We start from the raw sequence: 17,519 nt of genomic DNA, 5'->3' as shown, positions 1-17,519 counted from the left end.
TTTGGCCTCTTCTGCCAGGCAACAAACGGGACCCTGGGAAATGGCCACAAGTTGTACCAGAGGAGTTTTAGGTAAGACATGAGGAAAAACTTTTTCTCTCAGAGAGTGGTCAGGCACTGGAATGGCCTGCCAAGGGAGGTGGTGGAGTCGCCATGCCTGGCAGTGTTCAAGAGCCGCCTGGATGAGGAGTTACGAGATATGGTTTAGTTTGTTGTAGGAATGGTAATGGGAAGACGGTTGGACTAGATGATCTTACAGGTCGTTTCCAACCTTGTGATTCTATGGTACACTACCATTCAGTGATTCTGTGATACCTCCCAACTTGGTGTCATCTGCAAACTTACTGATGGTACAACGGTGATCTCCATATATTTTCCAATAAAATAATTATATATATTACAGTGTAAAATAACCATTGTATTTACATGTTGAGTAGTCTGTCAAGATGCAAATCTTCAGAAAATTAGTCACATCAGTTTGCTCTTTTTGACCGAACACTTAATAAGATGATAAGTAAATGCTGAAAATATCTTAACTTACTGTATGAATCCCACAGGACAAATTTCATTCAAAAGTGAAATTGTAAAATATTCGTCATACTGCACATTAACTGATTGTACTGACAGATATTGGTGCTTAGTAAATTAACCAATTTGGAAGGAACAGACATTATGTTTCACTTTCTCCAAGATTCTTCATATTACCATAAACTAATCTCATGATCTATACTACAACGTACAACAATTTCTTATTGTCAGTTCTTTATTTGGAAAGAAGAGCTTCAATACTTTTTGAGATTCACTATTAAAAAAAAAAAAAAAATCCCTAATTTTTAAAGAATGATCTGAACCTGCCTCCAAACTCAACTTCCCAAGCTATATTGCTGTAAAACCATCAATAGCAATAAGGCTAATTGGGGTGCATCACAGATTTTGTAAAGTTGCAATTTTAGGGATTCTCCATGCAATGTTTATTTTTAGAAGACCTTCGTGGACAGGTCTTCAATTTATTTAGTAGTACTTTATGTAGGTTTTGTTGCCACAGAATCCTTCACAGTCAGTTACATAATTAAACACGTAATTAGGGAAGTATTTCTTTTTGTCTGCTTTTTAATCTATTGCTCAAACGTTTTTAATGAAGCTTAATTGTCAAATTGAAGGCCTTAATATCTCATTCTCCCTTTCCATGACATTTATGTCTTACATGTCTATTACAATCCCTCCAGCAGCCATATCTACACCATCACCAAAACAAAAAAGAACAATAAAACAAATTTGTTCACATGGAATATGGGGCTTTTCTTCCTATCTTCAGTTATTTTCAGTTATTATCCCTAGCTACATCTAAGTAGTGCCCTGGCAATGCCCTTGCAATGGCTTCCCAGGATTACTTTTCTTAAGGTGATTTAGGATAGCATACATATTCTTCCTTCCCATGAAAAAGAAACCTAAGCCACAGGATTTAGCCTTGAGTAAGATAGCAGAAGATTTAGTCTTCAGAGTATGTAACACACAAACAATCACTGATGCTTTATTATTACTGCTTTTTTGTTTTCATGTAATCTTTGTGAAATTAGATGACTAGAGTTACAAACAGTATTAAAGGTGCAAACATGGAGTCTAACAGTAGGATTTGACATTTCCTATTTTGTCTTCTATTTCTTTCCTAACAGTCCCCAACACTTTACTTCCTTTTAACTAGCCTAACTGCTCAGCTAATATTTTCACAGCAAATAATTGATTTCAATCAACAAAAGTTGGAGATTTTTCTCCTACCTGACAAGAGAAAGTTATTCAGGACCTTCTCATTAAACATATATAAATTGTTCCTCAGTCTGCAGTAATTTTAACTTGTATTTAATTTTACTTAGCATTATATGCTTAGCATCCTAGGATTCTTTAGCAACTTCTTAGAGTCAGTTTGTGGTTTTTACTATGCTCAGTAAGTACGTACTGTCTATAGAGTAATTTTATTTCATTATCAATTCCTTTTCCATATGACTTATGACAATGTTCAACTGAATAGTTTTCAACATACTTTTCTTGTAGTCTTTACTGGTAACTTTTCACACAGTAACATCTGTATCCTCATTCTCATCCTTTGTTTCATAATTGTTAACCAGGTATTTCATAAGATTCTTTTATTTAGGATTCTTTTTTTACGCTTTCACAGTAACTGATTTATCAAAGGACTTTGAGAAGGCAAATGTACACTAGAAGAATTGCTCACATAGTTCATAGAGCTATGAAGGATGTTTTTCTTAGCAAAATTTCAGTATTCTCCATGTTTTTAATCTATTTTTCTTCCCTTATAATGATTAAACCAAATTATCTTTTACAGATGTCAAGCTAATTGGTTTCTTTCTCCTTTTTCTTTTTTCTCTTTGTTGTCCCTGGCGTCACATTTATCAATTTTCATTTTTTTTTCTCTTACCATACAATTCAGACATTAGGTTAAATAACCAGGCAACAGTAGATATCATTCTACACTCTTTTCCACTGCACAGGGACATCCAGAATCAAACTGAATAAAAGTAGCTACATATATATATATATATGTATAATATTTATTTATTTATTTATTTATTCTCATGCAATTTTAGTTTCATTCAGTATTTTTTTCATTAATCCATGCTGATATGTTTGAAACTTGTAATAAGAAAAACATAAGTCCTTAAAGCAAGCCTGCAGAATATTTTTTGTAGAAGCAGACTTTCGTGAGAAAGTCATGACAATTAATTTATTTCTGAATAACTTAATATTTTTCAATAAATTGTACTTTTAGTGATATCCTACAGTTTTAACAATTCCTAGGAATTTCAAAAATCTCAATTTTTGTCTTAACTTGATCAAAGCAAAAGCAACCATCTGTATAAAATTTGGTAAGTTTTACAGCTGAATTATCTTGGATTTAAGAAAAATAGTTGGATGCCTCTAAAATATTGCTCCTCCTTAGATCAGATCAGAGGTATTTAGTATTATTTTTAATGCTTGTTCCATTAGTCAGTACATGACTAGTCTAAAACAAAAATGTGCAGTGTGTTCAGCATTTGTGAAAGCTCTAGATTTACAGAAGATTGATTTTGTTTCGGGTACAGTCTTGTCAGAGGTCCAATTCACAAAATAAATGTTTCGTAACAGCTGCTGATTTCTTTAGTTTTGACAGCTTTTACTTACGTAGAAAGATGTACAAGATGTTACATTCTAAATATATTTTTTAATTTGTGTGTGCTAAACTACTTACCAACTCCACAGTTTGATCACTACAGAACTGCACTGCAGTAATTCAGTAAAATTCACAGTTATACTCTTGAGAGTTTTGACTTTTGAATCAGTACATTAAAAAAATACAAGTTCTCTTACTTATTTCCCTAACATAAGTTTACCAGCAGAATGTACTTAGTTTACAATCAGCTATTTATGTTTAGACGTTGTGTTGAGGGACATAATTTAGTGAGAACTGTTGGTGATAAGTGGATGGTTGGACTGGATGTGATCTTGTAGGTCTTTTCCAACCTTGGTGATTCTATTGTTCTAGTTAGCAGCTGCTATTTCTTCATAACTTACAATAATTACTGTATTTCTGTGAAATTATTTTAAATTAGAATGACATGAGTAATATTTAACTATTATGGATACTATTAATTAAATTGTATCTTTTATAAGAAAGGTGCCTGTAGACTGGAGGATAGCCAATGTCAACCCAGTCTTCAAAAAGAGCAAGCGGAGGACCTGGGAAACTACAGTCCAGTCAGCCTCACCTCTGTCCCTGGAAAGGTGGCGGAACAACTTGTTCTGGATGCTATCTCCAAGCAATTGGAAGAGAAGAAGGTTATCAGGAGCAGTCAACATGGACTCACCAAGAGGAAATCATGCTTGACCAGCCTCATAGCCTTCTATGATGTCATCACTGGCTGGATAGATGGGAGGAGAGCAGTGTAAAGTCTTGCACCAGGGGAGGAATAACCACATGCATCAGTATAGGTTAGCAGATGACCTGTTGGAGAGGAGCTCTGTGGAGAAAGGCCTGGGGGGTCTTGGTGGACAACAGGTTGGCTATGAGCCAGAAATGCATCCTGATGGCCAAGAGGGCCAATGGTACCTTAGGATGCATTTAAAAAAAAAAAACATGGCCAGCAGATTGAGGGAGATTATCCTTTCCCTCTACTCTGTCTTGGTGAGACCACATTTAGACTAGTGTATTCAGTTCTAGGCTCCTCAGTTCAAAAAAGACAAGGGTCTCCTGGAAAGAGTCCAGTGGAGGGCCACAAAGGTGATAAAGGGTTTGGAACACCTTTCTTATGAAGAAAGGCTGAGCGATCTGGGTCTGTTCAGCCCTGAGGAAAGAAGACTCAGAGAGGATCTGATCAATGTTTATAAATATCAAAGGAAGCAAAGGGACAATGCCAGACTCTTTTCAGTGGTGTGTGTCAATAGGTCAAGGGGAAGTGACCATAAACTGGAGCATAGGAAGTTCCACACAAATGTGCATAAGAACTTCTTCACAGTAAGCATGATGGAGCACTAGAACAGGTAGCCCAGAGATGCTGTGGTGTCTAGTCTATGATAAAGGGCCTGATGCGTCACCCATATGAGGAAAGGCTGAGTAACTTGAATCTGTTCAGCATGGGGAGAAGAAGACTGAAAGGGGATCTGATCAATGTTTATAAATATCTAAAGGGAAATGGGAGGCTAATGGATGAGGCCAGGCTCTTCTTGGTGGTATGCTGCGATAGGACAAAAATAATGGCCTGCAACTTGACTGTAGGAAATTCCATATTGACATGCAGAAGAACTTCCATATGGTAAGGGCGACAGAGCACTGGGACAGGTTGCACAGAGAGGTTGTGGAGTCTCCTTCTATGGGGATGTTCAAGACTTTGGACAGCTACCTACTGTAGGTACCTGCTTTGGCAGGAGAGTTGGAATCAATAGTCTCTTGAGGTTCATTCCAACCCCTGCAATTCTGTGATTCTGTGCTAATGGGAGATTGGATAGCAAGTATGCATATATGTACAGATATGCATATACAATCATTTAAACCCACACTAAAGATATCCCACTGCAGGGTTTTTAATGTATTCTAAATCACAACAGTTATCTCATGAGCAGGCTACAATTAAAACAATTGGGAAAAAAAAACAAAAACAAAAAACACTACTGAAGGAATAAATTCTACTGAAAATTGAAAATCACAGAATGTCAGATAGAATCACAGCTGATTATTTTGTGAGTATTATATTTTCCCTTGATTGGACAGTGATGAAATGCAGTAAGCTTAAAATTAATAATTGTAAAGTAGAAACATAATTTTTGTAGAAAGAGGGAGATGGTCCCTGGTGGTTACTCAGTCCAAACCCCAATCAAATCAAGGCTCATCTCCAATGTAGGTCAGGGCCTTGTTGAATCTAGCTTTGAATATTTCCAAGAACAGAGATTGTTCTGATACAATGATTACCTCCACCACTGTGAATAAATGTTTTTCAATTCATTCCTACTACTTTGACTGCTGCCCAGTGTCCTTTCATTGATCACCTTCAAGAAGAGACTGATTTTTATCTTTTTTACAATCCCTTCAAAAAGGTAGCTCAAAATATTGATTAGGCCACCCCGGCAGACTTCTATTCACATTTCCTCAGACCCCCCAAGCTCTCTTCGTATGCTTCCTGCTTGAGCTGGGTAAGCATAGTTCAGCTTCCTTCTGTTGAACTGAATTGCCACCAGCTGGAAGAGATATTCCAGTTACAGCATCATGAGTTGTAGGTAGAAGGAAATAATTGTTTCTTTAAACCTACTGGTTAATACAACTAAATGTATTGTTGGTTTTCATACAGATGCAGCACAAAATTTCATCAGAGTAAAAAATTCTGAATAGCTTCAGTGGTTGGCTTGAACAGCTAAAAAACAGTAATGCTGACTAAAGCTACATTTCATTTGGGTTGTCTACAGACACACTTGACATACAGACTACAGTTGCATGTTAAAACGGATTAATCCAGCCCATGATGAAGACATTACAATTATTAATTTATTTATACTGTATCCTTTACAGTATTTTTTGCCTTATTTACCCTTTTGTTCTATTTCAGTAATAGAAACAATGTCACTACTGTATTTTTTGCTTTTCTCCTATCCAAGTGAAAGCAGCTATTGTAAAAACAAAATTTGAATTTGTAACTTTAAAATATAACAGCAAAAAGAAGAGTAAGAAAAACTCTTTGATTTTTCTGAGTATTTTTTTGTTTGCTTTTTTTCCTAATATTGTCAATCTTTACATGCATGTAAGAAAAGAAACTCCAAAGATTTTAAAAGAAAAACCTGAATGTAAGAGGTTGTGATACATAATGAGCCAGATATGCTTTAGTCTCACAAGAAGAGTGCCTGCAGTTCTATTAATATATGTAGTTGTAGGATCGTTTCTGAACATGGCCCTGTCTTGCCATACTCTCCCAGGAGTAAAAGATATTCCCTGTAAATGCAGTTTTGTACATCAGTGTATACAAAAATCAGTTCTTATGCCAGAATTTTGCCTGTGAAACCTGCATTTGTGAAGATCAATTTATATGATCAGAATTAGAAAGTCATATGCCAGAATTAACAGGACTCAATTTAATATAATTAAATGTATGAAAAGCCTTTTCACTGTTAATTTGTCTTTGCAGTAGTCGTTTTATTTAAAAAAAACAAAAGCAAACAAACAAAAAAAACCCTGTATTTTGTAACAGACTAAGTTCTTAAGCAGCCTTGTCTAGACAACTCATTGTAAGTAGAAAGACAACACAATTCTACTGCAGGATGTAAGAAAATCAGATATCATCAGCACTGATGGAAACAACTCAGAGAAGGCTCAGTAAGACAAGCTCACTTCCATTCACATTTTCATTATTACCTTTATAAAAAAAACCACACAGAGTTACATAACTAAATAATGGGTGAATTGAAATAAAAAGGCAAAAAACATTCTCATTTCACCCCCAAAATGGTACCAGTTTCTTGCATGTATTAGTTAAATGAATGTACAATACTCTTTTTCATCATAGGCATTTCTGATCACAGCATGATAGGAGTTAGATATAATTTGCATAATTATTAAGTAGTTTGCATTGTCATGCCGAGGAAAGAAGACTTAGTAATAAAAAAAACATCCAAATCTGTACATTTTTCATTACTGCATCCTAAGAATTGTCTAATACTTGTATTTATTTAGAATATACTCAATAAAGTCACATAAAGGAAAAGGACATTTTTTGTTCTAAGCAAAATGAATATATACAGCTAATGACAACCTAGAATACATGACTGTTTACATTTTTTTTTTTCCAATCAATCCACAAAAGCTTTTCTATTGTATGAAACTATGACTTGCTCTCTCATTAAAAAAAAAAAAAAAAGTGCTGAATAAATATTAAATCACAATAGCAAATAAGAAATCACTGCTTACCAAACTAATGAAAATGGAGTAACTGTCTGTTTACATAGAACTGCCTGTTTATATGTACCACTGGAAGTTAATGTCTTTGTTTCGAAGAGTGACCTTCTCCACTCAACACTATAAACTCTGAAAAGAACTTATATATGTTTTGGCAACTTCTAAAATATATGGGTTCTGGAGTATAGTCCAGAAGCCTGTGTGTAATGCTTAGAATTTCTACATGTATGAAGCAATCTAAACAGTGGAGACATACCTGGAAATCGCTAAGTACAGGTTTGTGTCTGATATATTGCTGCTACTTGAGTCTTTCCTGAGACTCATTTCTTATACTCTTTGAAAGAAACCAACAGTGCTCACATTTATCTATAAATGAGGATTTGGAAGCCACTAGATTCATTAACAGCATTCATTGAGTATCCTGGAGACTGACATTAGTTGTGCTTTCACATCCGCTTCTATCAAACTCTAGGACTGTACCAAAACCATCTGAAGAAACTTAGCAGTACTCCAAACATACTGTATGCACCTTGGTATTTAAAGCTCTTACTTACATGCTTAAATAACACACTAACAGACAAACACACACACACACACACACGCGCGCACACATATAACAGCATTCCGTTTTATTCAGTTAGTTAAATGAATTGCAAAACTCAATCTTTTTCTCATATGTTCATGTATGCATACTTTGTGGCACTACAGCTATGTATTCCTACTAAATTTAATTAAAAAACTCACCAGCAAAAAATAAACAAACAAATTGAATTCAATGCTACCTGTAAATAAAGATCTGTAAACAATCACCTAATATTTTAATATAATGTAACATTTTAAACAACAAACACCTAATATTCTAGACCAATCTTAACTTTTATTTAATATTATTTGACCTATTGGGAATCACTTTTATCCATTATTAGGTTTTTTGAAACTTAATAAAGTGTTAGAAACAAAATAAATCATTTATCTAATAACTTTCCTGTGGTGCAGTATAGCTTTCAGACATGTATGACTCACCATTTTTCAGTTACCTTCAGACTTTATCTCAGACATTATTTTTATTACCTCTACTATACAGATCAGAGAAAGAAATAGAATTTAAGGTTTAAAAAAAAAAAAAAAAAGCTAGTATTTTCAAAAATAATCCAGTTTCAATTGTTTAAACATTGCTTAAGGCACTACAAACATTTCAAATATAACAAAACATAAGCTCTTAGATTTCCCACAGAATGGCTTCTCTTCCAAAGTCTCATGCACAGTCCAGATAAAGCAAGAAATATTATTAATTATGAAGAACAAGACTTGCTACAAATTTTTTTCTCTATTTTGGGTGTTAAAAAAAAAAAAAAAAAAACACAGAAAATACAGTGCAATTAAATTTTGAGCCACAGTGCACCTGTGCAAGGATTCCAAATTAAGGCTGAACATGCAGCTCTGATACTAACATCTGAATACTTGTTTCTGTAAGCTAGTACTTTTGAATATATAGTTTCACATATAGCTGTTCTTGTATTTTTCCTAAAAAGAAGAAAAAAACAATAAAAATTACTTATATTTTTCTTAGAAATATGAGAACTGTTTTTTATTGAGATTGAGAAAAAAGAAAATCAAAGGAATAAGAAAAAGAGTATGAGACAGATATATGGCTTGGAAGATTTTATGACTAGTTGAATGTTTCAAAAATTTAGTACGTAAGAATGGAAACAACCAGATTAATATGGGTTAATTTAAATTAAAAATGGTAATCAGTGAGTGACAACTTTCAATTTATTTTTTAAACATAAAAAAAAAAATCATATTTAATCCCTGAGTACTAACTGCCGTCCTGAAATTGAAGATGAAGACAAATGGAATTTAAATGACCACTGGAGAAGCTTCTGTTTCTCTAGCGATGACAGAGGAAGTTTGGATAGCAAGCTTAGACTAAGCAGCTAACATTACTATGACTGAGTTATACAAGCCAGCAGGCATTCTGAATTTTAAAAGGTGCATATGAAGACTGCACTGTATGAATTCAAGAGATGTCTAATATTTTAGTGGGAGAAAGTTGTTTATTACTGACAATTATTTTTTAAATGAAAACTGAAAATTAGATGTGGGTTGCATGGATATCTTTTATGCCAATTCATTTATATATAAACATACTAGAAAAAGCAGTAAATGCTGTTAATTAGATGTTATATCATCTTATGCAGTGGTTTTCAGCTCCATATAAACAATTCTAAAGCCATTAATAAAAGACAGTCAAAAAACAAAACAAAACAAAAAAAAAACACATTGTTTTAGCTTAACAGTAAACTAGATTTGCCATCTGTATTCTGCTGAACTGTGTAGTCACAAGGCTACATAAAATATGAAGGAATATCGTACATTCATGGTACTGAAATATGAACCACTGGATCTTCAAAAGAATGGTTACCTACTAAAAAAGGATACAGAATCAACTAAGCAATAAATTAAGTTTCCCTTCATAAACACACCGAAGTCAACTAACATCCTGTTGACTAACTGCATCATACTCCTGTGCTGCAACAAATTCTACATATCTCCTGTGAGAAAAATGTTGTTTATTCATTATCCCCAAGTTTCAGGGGACTGTATGCCTCCTAATAAGCTGAGAATCTTCTGTTCTCCCTGGTACTATGGATTCCTTGTTTGGCACAGCCTCTCTAATGTTATTCTAAACTCAAAAATATTTCTTTTCCTGATCTGTCTGTTAATGAGAATTTGGCTTTCCTCTCATTCAGTTCCATTTTACTCAGTATTCAAGATGAACAAACAGGAGCCTTCTTTTCTCTTGTGTCTTTATAACAGAAAATAACATATATCAACACTAATAAGGAAATATATAGATTATCATGTCACTGACATTTAGAAATAAAGCGAAGATGACTGTTTAGATCATTAATCTAATTTCTTAAATATCAAGTACATTCTGCACACACAGCTCACCAATTACTCTGGTAATGAGAATAATTCCTGCTTTGCCAAGATTTTACTAAAATGCACTCATTCGGTCCTGAGATGACAATATCTAGAGATTAAGAATTCACCATTTCCTCTACAGCTATTCCAGTCTGTTCCAGCATTTAAGCACTTTTCTTGATAGAAAAATGAACCTTAATTTCACACTGTTTAAATTGAATTGGCTCTTGCTATGGTTAAAGAGCTATTTAGTTCACAGTAGTTTTCCCCTGTGGACATACACTGTAATCAAGTATATTGTCTTCTCTTATTTTTAATATGTTGAAATAGCCCAAGCACTCTCTGACATTCATTGCAAATCATACTATATTTTCTTGTAACCGTGTGTCTCTTTTCTTCATGCTCCCCAAACATCAAGTTCTACTTAAAAGTGGTAACATGAGAACTGCACCAAGTATTCACAAATCCACCAGTTTGTCCAGAGATAAGCTGCTTTTTGCCATAGCACCATATTGAAGCACAAGGGAATTCTCTATCCCTGTATAGATTTTCTGCAGCTAAAATGCCCAGACACATACCACATTTTACTGAAGTCCAAATGTAGGCTTTTCTTTTTTTTTTTTTTTTTTTTTTTTTTTCAGCTAAGAAATCTCAATCACCTTATTAAAATAAAAGATGATGGATAAGTCTGACCTGATATTATTTCATAAATTTTCTGTGTGACTGGGACATGTTCTATATATATAAATGTAGATATGTACAGAAGTATACACATGTATCTAAATACATATACATACACCTATACGTATATGCACACACAAAGACACACTCATACACATGTATCACTTGCAATTATGTTGAACTCTGAGTTTTACCTTGTTCTATATAAACCCAGGTAACAGAACCCAATGGTAAAAGCAGAAGAACTCACGGCTTCTAATGAAGGCAGTTTACTAGGTAAAGCAAAAGCCACACAAAAAAGAAATGCAAACCAATGAAATCATTCAGTACGTCCCATCAGCAGGCAGGTGTTCAGCCACTTCCAGAAAAGAAGGGCTCATGGCACATAACAGTTTACTAGGAAGACAAATGCCATCACTCCAAACATCCCCTCTTTCTCCTTCTTTCCCCCAGCTTTTTTTTTTTTTTCCTGAGCATGATGTCACATGGTATGGGATATTCTTTTGTTGGTTTCAGTCCGCTGTCCTGGTTCTGTCCCCTTCCAGCTCCTCATGCACTCTCAGATTGATCACTGACACAATAGCATGAGAAGCTGAAAAGTCCCTGGCTCTGTGTAAGCACTGCTCTTCAACAACTGTAAGAATTGTTACGATCACTGTTTTCATTAAAAAAAAAAAAAAAAAAAATCCAGAACATGGCATCATATGAGCCTCCACAAAGAAATTCAACTCTATCCCCGTAAAAATCAAGACATACATTCATCTTCACTGTGATAATTTTATTTTCAAGAAGTTCAGTTTTCACTGATGCACATCCTGCCTTGGTCCATATGTTTGAAATTAATATAATTATTCAAAGGAATTAGAGGTTTCTTTTATGATTCATAACAGATACTTAATTATTATTAATCTCTACTTCAATGCAAGCAGTACTGCGATTTTTCCTAGATCAAACAATTAAAATTATTTCTCTCTCCTTTTTTTTTTTTTTTAATCCATTAGGAAGCAATGTGTAATTCTGCACTTACTCCCTATTTTACCTCTGTTTTTACTTCTTAATTTTTCTCAACTGATTATTTTTTCCACATTACCTGTATACTCACAGCACATTTCTAAGTTGATTATGTGGGCTTGTTTTTGAAGGCTTGTTTTGGAGGCAGTTAGAACCCTTCTCTCCAAGCCACTTTATTATTTCTGGGAATAAAAATTCTAGGTAGTTTTATATCTACATTTATTTTATATCTTTGGTTTCAAGATCTAAGTCTCCTCAATATCTTAGTCATCAACCTGTTGAATCCAGTAGACTAGCATACTATAACATTTTTTCCCTTTTGCTATCAAGAATGAAACCATTTATATTTATTTATCCTTCATTTTAAATATAGCTTGTGTTGATCACATGAATCAATTCTGTCTTCAGCTACCAGTGTTTCAGTGATGCTCTCACATTTCATAGTCATGAATTTTTTTCAGCTTAGTAACTATTTAGTGGTAAGTTGCTACATCCAGGAATGACTGCCTCTGTTTTTATTAGCAATACTTATTTCCCATATTTCATGAATCTGTGAAGTTCAGATCTTCCATAATGACAGTTCCTAGTAATAATTCCAACTCATACAACTTTACATAAAACTGTATCCACGTACAAATCTAGTCCTGAGAATCTCTAAAAGGCACTTCTCTCAATTTTAGTATTCTATTGTCCATTTATCAGAAGGTGTTTTATCTGTTATCTCTTATTATTTCTCTAGCATTTACTTCATTTACCGCTTGTATTTCTCTCTTCTTTCCTGTAGTAAAGTCATATCCTTTCACAACTATAAATGATATCCACAAAAATGACGTTCTTTTTATCTGTATAAAACCTAGTTTCTCACATTAAATAAGATTTTTAGTTAGATGTGTAAAAATCAGTACATAACTAATTACATAGTCTATATTTTGAGTCTCTCTTTCCTGTGTTCTAGCTTTCTTTGTCTTGGCTCTTCTTACATACAGTTCCATTTCACATTCACACCCTTCATTCTTCATCTCTATGCCCCAGGATATATAACTTACTATTGTTAAAAAAGAATTAGCTTGCTAGTGCTAGGTTTAAAAATTAATCCAGACAGTACTCCATGGTGGTTGTTTTTCATGATTAATTATTACCATAACGTTGTACCATTTACAGACTTTATCAGTGGTGTTTTTCGTTTTCTTCCAAATTACAGATGATGAAAACTGACTAGAAACAAAACCAATATACCATACTACCATACAATAACTAGGCAGATCAGCTCTCAAGGAATTTAGATCTTTACTGACCTTAGAAACAATTATCATAGAATCACAGAATCATAGAATGGCTTGGGTTGGAAGGGACTCGAAGAATCAGCAAGTTCCAACACCCCTGCCACAGGCACAACCACCAACTTCCAGATCTGGCGCTAGACCACGTTGCCAAGGGCTCCATCCAGTCTGGTCTTGAACACCTCCAAGGGCAGAGCATACACAGCCTCTCTGGGCAACCTGTTCAAGCACCTAACCCTGTAAAAAACTTCCCCCGACATCAAATCAAAAGCTTCCCTCCTTGAGCTTTAAACCATTCCCCCTTGTCCTATCACTGTTCACCCCTGTAAAAAGTTGATTCCCCTCCTGTTTATAATCCTCTTTTAAATACTCAAATGCTGCAACAAGGTTTTCTTGCAGGCGAAACAAGCCCAGCTCCCTTAGCCTGTCTTTGTAGGGGAGGTGATCCAGCTCTGTTAATCAGATAACTTAAAAATATCATGGACAGGAATCATTATGAATGGGAACTGGTCAAATCAGGCAAGAACAGATACAAACCTTATGATGGAAAAAGATAGTGAAAAATCATAACTTTGGATAAAGGGTAAGCATAACCGCTGTTATCTTTAATTGGATTGTGACGTGAACCTGAGACTGGCTTTCATCAGACATTACCTTTGTCTGGTAGGGTATAAAAACACTGCACATATGCAGATACATCAGGTGTACTCTGAGAATCAGTATCAAGATATGATAAACATATGTAACCATCATTAAGATAAATAACATATGAAAAATGCTTACTGAAATCTTCTTAGTAAAGTCATCAATTTAGACTCTATTCTGTTTCATTAAACAATAACCCAAGTAGGTTCATATGGTTAATCCACCAGAGGGAGTTCTATGAATAAAATAAAATAGAAATACTGACAACAAACAGATACATTTTGAATAAGGGTTTACCTATGCAACTTAAGCTTTCACTCTAAGATTTTTAGACAAGAGTTTAGTACCTAAAGATTCAATTAGAAGCTGACATTTCTGCTGCTCTAAAACACTGGCAAAGAAGAGAATGAAATGTAGCTATTTGTTTCTAAACCTAGTCTTTTGTGGAATAAGTATTTTGAGTAATTATTTAAGTATTTAACTGTAAGAGTAAACTGCCAGTCTTTTATCACAGATGCCTAAGTAGAATATCCTCATGAGTTCCAGTTATAGCACCATCAGTGTTAAATAGCAGATTTCCCAAACATTTTCATCCCACAGAAAAGCCCCAGGAAATATACACACAATTTTTTACACCTTGGTCTGAGTAACGTTTCCCTTGTGGATGACATTCAAGCTATATTAAGTTCAACACTGCAAAATGCTAGCTATACAGGTTAACTAAGTATAGTGCTAATACGATGCTATTTTGAACAAATAATTCCAGGAGTTGCAAATGAAAATAATACATATGAGGAGTACACAATACACAAAAAGATATGAGCAGTATTAACAGAGTGATTCTAGAAGTGAATATGCTAGATTGAAAGCTGGTATAAAACAGCGTAACTCTGATGGCTCTAATGAAGGCATGTCAAGTTAAATTAGATGGATTTTTTGCTATTCTCATCAGTTTTTAATAGTCGATGTAATAATGATCTCAAATTTAAAAAAGGCTGTTTACTTTCAAGAAGTAACAGATCCTTCTTTGGAAGAATGTTTTAGTTTCTGAAGTAATTCAGAAGCAGTCATGTTTAAACAAGCTTTTCAAAAGAAAAATGCCATCACTTAAAGAAGTGTTGTGGGTTGTTTTTATTATTATTATTATTATTATTATTATTTATTTATTCTCCCTAGGCTGCATGTTGTGCAGTCTCTCCTCTCATGCTCTAGAAAACAATATTTTTACTTGCTCTACCTAGGGGGCAGCAAATTATCCATAACTAACAGATTTAGCCATTCTCTGGAAAATGCAAATCCTTGTAAACAGAAATAAATATTGCTATCAGCATGAGTTGTGCTTTCAGAAAAGGACCATTTTATGTGATGATGGTAGCTAGTTTCTCGAATACATTTAGACATTAACAAAACTATTGGTGAATACTGTTGTAGTAGAATCAGACAATTTTCATAAAAAGAGACACATGTTAATAGTAGAAGAAAAAAGGATTTGTATTCTACATATTTCATGAGATTTGAGCAAGTAATTTTAATTATTTGTATTCCGGTTTTATCTTCACTAGCATGGTGATAAAAAATAACTTACATGTAGATGAACTCACCAGGTTTTTTACTATTTAAGTTGCAATTTACTATAGAAGTCTCAAGGTAACAAAATTCAACTAGAATAGGATATCCAGTAATTCAAAACCTGCTTATAATGCTATTTATTTTAAACTGCACAAATTGCAAGCAGTAATAAAGATCAGTATTTGACAAGAAAAATAACAAACAAACCATCATCTGTACTGCGAGATATTTAAAAAGCCCCACTGAATTCATTTGAAGTCCCTGAGAAAATGATGGAGGCAACAAGATCATACCATAAGAATAAAATGTCAGGAAGTAATGAATGAGTGAGGTAAACAAAGAATGAACTAAAACAGTCATTTCTAGTAATACCTACTTTTTTTTTTTTTTTTTTAATTTTTTTTTCCTGCATTATCTTCCTGCCCAGCTCTGTTTTAAAGCTTTCAGTTGCACATTCTCTGTGTAACACTATTTTGTTACTACTTAGAAATGAGAAAGGTAAAACACCTGTACAGGATGTATGTAAACAGAGTAAAGAGAGGAAAAAAGAGGGAAGGGAAGAAGGGAAGCAGGTAAGGAGAGAGGGCAGGAAGGCAGGCAAGTAGGAAGAAGGGGAAAATAGAGAGAAGAAAGGACAGAAAAGGAAGAAAGGAGTGGAGATAGGGAGAGAGGTAAAGTGAAATAAGTGCCTTACTTTGAAAAAGAGAAGGAGAGGCAAAATGAAACTAAGTAGCTCATTACATACAGCTACAACACTTGGCATATCCTTCTCATGTATTTTATACGTATATCATATTTTATATATTGATCTTACTGTTTTTGTATACAGATAGTGAATCATTTTCAGAATAGGTTGCATGAAGAAAGCAGTTCCAAAGCAGTTTATAAGCTATTTAAGAAAGATGAAATCACACTCTCCAGATTTTTAAATAAAGGGTTTTGGAATATTTTGAAATAATTCTTTTAACACAGTCTGTCTTACTGAAGGCATCATCTGTTACAAAGTCTTCAACAACATTGATTATAAGTGAGCTGTAAAAATTAAAAAGTTTTAAAACATAATATCTTGTGATCCAAAAAAAAAAACAAAAAAACACTTATTTCTGATAAGGAATATTAAAGAATATTTCCAGTCATAAAATCATAGAATGGCCTGGGTTGAAAAGGGCCACAATAATCATCGAGTTTCAACCCCCCCACTACGTCAGGGTCCAGTGAGTCACCATCCTCTGCATGAAAAACTTCCTCCTAATATCTAACCTAAACCTCCCCTGTCTCAGTTTAAAACCATTCTGTCTTGTCCTACTACTATCCACCCTCGTAAACAGCCGTGTTCCCTCCTGTTTATACACTCTCTTCAAGTATTGGAAGGCCACAAGGTCTCCCCAGTGCCTTCTCTTCTCCAAGCTAAACAAACACAGTTCCCTCAACCTCTCTTCATAGGAGAGATGCTTCAGCCCTCTGACCATCTCAGTGGCCCTCCACTGGATCTGCTCCAAGAGCTCTATGTCCTTCCTGTACTGAGGGTCCCTGGCCTGGACGCAGCACTCCAGATGGGGCCTCACAAGAGCCAAGTAGAGGGGGACAATCACCTCTCTCGCCCTGCTGGCCACCCTTTTTTTAATGCAACCCAGAACACAGTTGGTCTTCAGGGCTGCAAGCTCACACTGTTGGCTCACATCCAGCTCCTCGTCCACCAGGACTGCTTCTCCAAAGGGCTGCCCTCAAGCAGATCTTCCCCCAGTTTGTATAAATATTTATTTACCCAACCCAAGTACAGCACCCTAATTGAACTTCATTAAGTTTTCATGGGGCCACTTCTGCAGTCACCCTCTGGATGGCTTCCATTCCTTACAGTGTATCGACTGCACCACTCAGGACTCTGGTGTCATCTGCAAACTTGCTGAGGGTGCACTCGATGCCACTGTCTTCGTCATTGATGAAGATGTTGAAGAGCACTGGTCCCAAGACTGA

At 34.8% G+C, this 17,519-nt stretch overlaps 1 protein-coding gene and 1 long non-coding RNA gene across 8 annotated transcripts in view; one reads left to right on the top strand and one right to left on the bottom strand.

Annotated features, from left to right (window-relative positions):
• LOC146545736 (uncharacterized) overlaps positions 1-16,641 on the top strand; it is a 36,440-nt gene extending 19,799 nt beyond the window's left edge. For 2 of the 3 annotated variants that reach the window (XR_014880966.1, XR_014880964.1), the window contains one exon: positions 3,666-16,641. This is a non-coding gene — a long non-coding RNA (uncharacterized LOC146545736). The remainder of the gene's footprint in view (positions 1-3,665) is intronic. The other variant, XR_014880965.1, reaches the window with a different exon arrangement.
• Positions 1-17,519, bottom strand: part of KLHL1 (kelch like family member 1) — a 275,645-nt gene that overhangs the window by 105,549 nt on the left and 152,577 nt on the right. The window lies entirely within an intron of this gene.

Source organism: Meleagris gallopavo, chromosome 1, assembly GCF_905368555.1.
Source record: "Meleagris gallopavo chromosome 1, MGAL_WU_HG_1.1, whole genome shotgun sequence".
NCBI classification, from domain to species: Eukaryota; Metazoa; Chordata; class Aves; order Galliformes; family Phasianidae; genus Meleagris; species Meleagris gallopavo.
This window is presented reverse-complemented; position numbering and strand designations above follow the sequence as displayed.